The 7,248-nt window shown below is 33.4% G+C and overlaps 1 protein-coding gene across 1 annotated transcript in view; it reads left to right on the top strand.

Annotated features, from left to right (window-relative positions):
* The first annotated feature begins 361 nt into the window (after positions 1–361).
* Positions 362–7,248, top strand: part of LOC108903333 (glutathione S-transferase) — a 38,823-nt gene continuing 31,936 nt past the window's right edge. The window contains exon 1 of the mRNA XM_018705470.1: positions 362–388. The gene's annotated coding sequence lies outside the window, so the exon portion shown is untranslated. The remainder of the gene's footprint in view (positions 389–7,248) is intronic.

The raw sequence follows: 7,248 nt of genomic DNA, 5'->3' as shown, positions 1-7,248 counted from the left end.
CGGTTACTGCAAATTGACCTCACAGCTGCTATGATATGACGAGATGGTAAACTGGTTTGTTACATTTTTGTTTAAGTTTTCGACTTTATCGGTTTACTAGAGCGTGTTCTTAAAGTGCCTTTGTGAGGTGTGTGTATAAAATTATATTTATTTCAGTGTTTAATGACAGTGCTGCTGTGTATTTTAGTTTTTTGATTTTTTGAATGATATGAAAAAACATTTAGGAAATTATGCGCCAATGCGCTAATATTGAACGGGAATAAATTTAGAGAATGTGAAATTTGGAACTAGAAATTTCAAACGCCGTGGAAGTGGATTCTAGCACCAGTACACGAAGAATAGCCACCAAATTTTGTATAGTACATTATATACTGTCTGCAAAATTCATGTGAGTGAACAGATATTTTCTTATTTTCATGTATGTATTTCATTTATTACATAGCCACACACACAAAAAAAGTTGTCTGTACTTTTCATGCGACATGTTATCGGTAGTATTTTTGTCTCCTCATCACGAATCCAGTGTCAGAATTGAACTATCACATCACAGGAATTTCCTAACATCAAAAAACAGGTCAAAAATAGCAAAAATTCACGAAAAAGTACTAGGAAAAATACAAACAAAATTTTTTCTACGTTCAAATGTTCATTTAAATGGTTAAGACTCCGCCGAACGTGAATCCGCGGTCAGAATTGATAGTTCTTTTTCTAACCTCAAAAAAAAACGGGTCAATTAAGATCAGATATCACGAATTTTCAAAAATTAACAGATTCGCGCCAAGTTTGGTATGCGGGGATTTACGGGGTCGCTGATCTCGGATCCGAGGTCAATTTTGGAAAATTCAATATGGCGGATTCAAGATGGGCGACCAAATTTAAAAAAAATAACATATTCGCGCCAAATTCGGTATACGGGGGTTTTCGGGGTCACTGATCGCGAATCCGAGATCAGATGTACAAATTCACCGAAAAAAAAGAAGGTTGAATCATGATTGAGTACTCAGGTTATAAAGTAAACAAAAATATTACAAAATGAATTTCGCAATTCTGACTTCGAATCAGCGACCCCGAAAACCCCAGGATGCAAAAATCGTTTTTAAAATTTTAATCATCATTACCTATGTACTTTATTACCTGAGATTAGGCAGAAAACCACAGTGAATAGATCTTTTATAGAACAAAAAAGATATAGCCGAAAAAAAGAAGGTTAAAAAGGATTGGGTAAACATAAATATTACAAAATGAATTTCGCAATTCTGACTTCGGATCCGTGATCAGCGATACCGAAAACTCATGTATACCAAATTTTGCGCGAATCTGTTAATTATTCAAATTTTCGTGATAATCTGACCTTAATTGACTCATTATTTTGAGGTTAGATTACTTGTTAGGCACTGTTTCATAGTTTATCTTATTTGAAAGAATTAAATTCTCGTTTATGTGGGATAATACAGCTCCTGGTGAACACCTAATCAACAAAAGCAAAGCGGTAAAGAGCAATACCTCACGGCTATTGTGTAAAAATTTGCTTTTTATTAATCTTTCCTTTAAATTATGAGATTTGACAACAATGCATAGCTCAGTTCCCAATTGTGCATGCGTGCGACTAACGCGGGCCATTGTTTGTGGTCACATTAACTTGTTCAGCGGCGGGGTATGAAAATTTGAAAAAATACACTATTGATATGTGTTTCTAAGTGTCAAAGGTAGCCTCAATCAATTAATATATTTGGATATTTTTGGATTTTGTTTGCGTTGGTCTAGTGTAATATTGCAGCTACTAAAAACTATAATACAGGGTGATTCAGAACTTCTGGATGTACAAATACAATTTTGTAAAGAAAAAATTAAAAAGTGCAGTTCGAAAATGATTAAAAATACACTTCTGCTTATTTTATATCAGTAAACTCAACTGATTTTGCCGTTATTGTTATTATTAATTAATAAAATTAATTTGTGGTTTTAAATAATAAAATAATTTAGCATACCCGATGTTAATCTAATAATAATCTAACTGTTCAAAATTTTTTTTGGGTTCATCTTACTCAGTTTTTAACACAAGTCTTGTTTCACCATAACACAAATAATGCTTCACCATAATAAAAATATTTTCTTGCTTCACCATAAATTAAAACTATATCCATCAACTCCGAGTTGCTATACATGCAAGCCATTTTTGACACTAACTACTAAAAAACTATTGTAAACACTATGGTAACGACGACTGTAAAATCGGATTTCAGTATTCGGAGTCGCTGTGACCACGTGGCTCTCCACGCGTATTACGAATGACGCTAAAGACTATACTTGTCCAGCTATGTAAAGAGTGAAAGTGTATAGTTTTTTGTTAGTGGAAATATTATTTTTTTTAGACTCTTAATCTATAGAATTATTAATATGTACATATATCCGTTTAATACTTTATTGTGTGGATTATGTTGATAGGATTCGTGACCCCAAACTGATGGCACCCTGAATATTTTACCAAAAACATTACAACAGATTTCATGCAGTGGTATCCAATAAGATTACAGCTTCAGATTTCAGTTGTATATTTTCAATAGGTTTGGTCAAACTTTAACATATTTTTATAAATGGACTAGATTTCATATACTATCACTACCACAGTTAAATTGAAATTGTTATTGTCATTAACATGCCATTAACAACTTTGAGGATTATTGATAATCCTGAGAGTAGTATCTAAATCATGATTCAATTGGGCCAACTGCTGTTCGTGCTCTCATTTGCAATATGTACGTGTATGTAGCCCCATCCGGGAGTAATAACACTGCTCTGAATTAAATCTGAAGAGATAATATCTCACTTAGAGTGCCTTAATTGTCACATCAGCGATTATGGAAATTAAAGGAAAAAACAAAATGAAAGAGGAATGGATGAAAGATGAGGTGTGCACGAGTTTCCCATCGGGAAGTTCCATTTATTACATAATAAATTGCGTGAAAATAATTTGAGGCTTTTGAAATAACGTCAGAATAAATAATTAAGATCCCATCGAAGTCTCCTCTTAAAAAGTGCCAGCAGTACAAAACCTGTGGATACAAATCACGTTCAGTCATCAATCATGGTTTATCATTTGCGTAAAGAAGAATGGGAGGATTTAAGATATTCGAGGCGAAGTAATGTTCAACGGAGTGTACTAAACGCGTTTATTTTTTTTTATATGGCATCACTGAAACTATTACAATTTGCTGTAAAAAAAATCTGAGACGAAAACGATTTGACGAAATATAATTTTATTGTTAATGATGTCTATGGGATTGTAACTAATTAATTAAAATTTATTTAGGCACATGAATTAGTTTATGTCAAATATTTCAGGAATATGCAAGAACATAGTATACAGGGTCTTAATTTTATCGAGGTCCTCACCCCTTTGATAATCCCATAATGTTCTTGTTCGTACGCATATAACTATATAGGGAGTTGATCACGTACTGGACAAACATAAGGAACAACTCCCTGAGGTCATTTTGAATAAAAGAGTTATAATATACATCGGCTTAATTCTCCATGGTTAACGAGCTATGACCTTCAATGTTTCGGTAGCTATGAACATGTTAGTTGACAAAACAAGTAATAGTTAACATGTCAAAATATATAAACGTCAGTTTATGTACTAAACTGTGTGGACGTGTTTCTAGCATAGACCTTATAAACTATAAGGTCTATGGTTTCTAGTAATACCTTTTCTGTCAACATACCTGTGCTGTTTTCAAACTAAGAGTATGTAGATATGGTTTACATTATGGATTTTGTGATTGAAATTTACTAGCTGCCCATTGAGACTATCAACGACGATTTCCAAACAGATTCGTCAAACATTTGATTCTGTGTTTCGACATCTGCAGACGCAAAGTTTATTTTCATCAATGTGAACTAACTATAAACGTCCTGTGCAGCAAAATTTGATTGAGCAAGAAAACATTTTGCCGATAATTGAAGACAGTCCAGATTTAAGTACAACGAGAATTTCAGCACGTACGAAAGTTCCTCATTGGAGAGTATGGTATGCTATGTAATGTTACATAGCAGTCTATTGTATCCTTATCATGAAGAACAGGTTCAGCATATGGAACCGCATGACTTACTTTCACGAATACATTTTTGTCAATGGATTCAAGTAAATCCTCAATTAGTAAGATGTACTCTATTTACTGATGAATCGCTGTTTACTCGAGACGGAGTGAACAATATGCACAACTTTCACAGATGATATAATGAGAATTCTCATTTCAAAAAAGAATCTACTTTTCAACGACGATTTTCTATAAACGTCTGGTGTGACATAATTGATGATTAACTAAATTGTCCAGACGGTATCTGTTTCAAAAAGCCATATTTGGGTGAATCGTATATCCACGGACATTTTTGGCTTTTTGGCTTTCAAATATCACTAGAAATGAAAATTTTTCTATGCGCATAAAAAAAACGTGGGCTTAACTTTTGGCGGCACAATATGTTAAAAAAATTCGAAAAATGTCATATTTTTCTTCCTATTTAATTATGTATCTTTTCAAGAGTTGATTTTAGGCGAAAATGGAAGAGGAAAAAAATGTTTGTAATTAAATTTTTTACAAAACATGACTAGTTACAAATCGAATGAATCATGATTATTATGGTAAAAATCGAAAAAATCGCAAAAATGGGGTTAAAAAACAATACTTTTTAGGGAATTTTTTTGGGGTATTTAAATTGGGTATAGGACCTTTATACTTGGCTCAAAAAAACTTCATGTTATGTAGAATTATCACACCAAATTTCATCAAAATCGGTTCGATAGATTTTGCATAATAATTTTGCAATCCAGATTTTGAAAAAAATTTGCAAATTTTCAAAATTTTGTACAGCAAAAACCAAGGCCCTTAGATACTTGAAAATTTAATCACATATAGAAGGGCTCCCAAGCTTTCAAAGCCAAAAATCTCCGTGGATATACGATTCACCAAACCAAAACAGATACCGCCTAGTCTAAATCGAGCTCTTCTTTTTTGAAGAGCGCCTTACAGGAGTTTACACCAACTTTTTACGCAATAAATTGTCAGGTCTATTGGAAGATATTCCTATACTTGCCAGACAATAAATTGTATTACAATATTATGCAACTCCTGCTCATTTTAATCGACTAACGAGAGGGTATCTTAATGAAAGCTATAGGAATAATTGAATTGGACGTGGGGAATCACATTTTTGGCCACAGAGATCATCAGATCTCATTCCTTTTGATTATTACCTGTAGGGCTAAGGAAATATAGGGACATCGATTAATAGTAGAGAAGACCTTAGGCAAATAATTATTGATAAATGTCAGCAAGTTGAGGAATAACCGTATTAATGCTATTTTGGGTCTAGGAATCTGTGGTTTTCCATTGTACTCGCACTTAAGAGACGCCTTGTATGTTGTATGCGATCTAGCCATAATTCAATCGTAACTTCCTCGAGTGAAAATAAATCAATTTAGATCTTGTTACATTAGCACTTTTTGTTTGTTTTGAAACATCAATTTATTTTCAGTAAAAAAAGTAAAACTAGAATCAAACATGTTTTCAAGGTCAATAACTTTTTAAAGAAGAAATATTGTATAAATGTAACAAGCAAGCTATCTTTGAGCTAATAGATTAATTGGCTGTACCAGTATTTTGTATTTGGATTTTAAGACTGACGATTTATAGACAAGAAATCGTATTTTTAGTAGTAGGACAATGATTGAACAAGAAAATGCATCTAAATTCTAAACTATAAAAATGTTGAAATACAATGATTCATATAATTTTTTCGCATCGGCATGTACCTTTCCTATTTTGTCAAGAATTTTGTAAAAATACTCAATAATTATTGTGATTATTTCATGTGTCAAATAGTTTCTTAAAGCATTCTGCGGGGTGTGATAATGTTTATATTACATCTTCGTTTACCTACCGATAAAGTATCTCGTACCTACATGAACCAGGCGCGAATAATTTTTAATTCCAACGCATAATACATATAAATTTTTTTAAATGCAACTATTGTCGACATTAACAATACATTCATTAGCGAGGCGAGCAAGTTGCCAATTAAGCGTATGCTTGTGGAACCCGACTGAATACACTTATCGTGGTACAAATAAAGAAAAATAAAAAAACTCTTCTTGGATACAAACGTGCGAAAATGTATTAATTAAAATTATTATCCCATAAATTAAGAGTGCGAATCGAAAAAGATATCGGTGCAACGATTAATTAAATTATAATTAAACGATAAATTTTTTTGTAAACGTAATGGAGATGGCTTAATTACGAATGATTTTGGGAAATTGAACATGATCAGGAAGGCGACTTTTTATGTTTTTAAGACTACAGTAGCTAGACATGCGACGTTACCAATGGAATTACCTGCTTAAATTTACTTTACTGTGAATTAAACTTTATTTTTTTCTATAAAAGATGCTAAAACCCGCTTTGTTCAACAGCAAATCGTAAAGTACGACTTATTTCAACATCAAAACTGGATCATATAATACTTGAACAATAAGTGTAGATAGTAAAGCATAATGTAGATGCATTTTTTGGTTTCAGTTTTGGTATTCTCAACATTGTACGTAATACAATACATGACTGAAAATGCTAAATACAATGAAAGTATCAACAAAGAAATGGTCAACTAAAATTATAATTTGACAATTCAAATAGGCTTCCTGATATATATGGGCAACTTCTTCATGTGCGGAGCCACCATCTGTGCTCTTGATTTTTTGGAATATGTTCTTGACAACAAAAAAAGTTTAGACGTTTTAAAAAGACACAAAAATATGTGCAAACGAGTACTAACCAGCTACCACGACATCAGGAAACGCACAGTAGTGGAGACAGTAAACATTGCATATGGAATCTGTGCTTAGCGTTAAGCATTCAATCCCGCCAAGCTACTCTTCCCTAGTCTGCAAGTTTGCTATTGCTAACGGTCCTGGCAGGTCGAGGTATTTTTATCGCTGGTCTCTAATTCTGGCGTTGGTCCCTACCAACTGCAGCCTCTCCAAGCTCCAAAACTGTCGCCTCCAAGCCTGCCACTGGGAAAGGTTCCGGCAGACTGAAGCACCACGGCTTTTGCCCCTAGCGTACCAGGAATTTCTACGTTTCCTTTTTGACGTTAGTCCTTGGGGCAGTCAAGGAAAGACGCGGAGATTTACGCTCTTCCTCCATTGTGAGTTCAACTTGCTTTGGTTTCAAGATCCACATTTGGTTTTAT

Source organism: Anoplophora glabripennis, unplaced genomic scaffold (genome assembly GCF_000390285.2).
Source record: "Anoplophora glabripennis isolate ALB-LARVAE unplaced genomic scaffold, Agla_2.0 scaffold103, whole genome shotgun sequence".
Classification (NCBI taxonomy): domain Eukaryota; kingdom Metazoa; phylum Arthropoda; class Insecta; order Coleoptera; family Cerambycidae; genus Anoplophora; species Anoplophora glabripennis.
The sequence above is the reverse complement of the archived record's forward strand: the minus strand, read 5'-3'. Positions and strand labels throughout refer to the sequence as shown.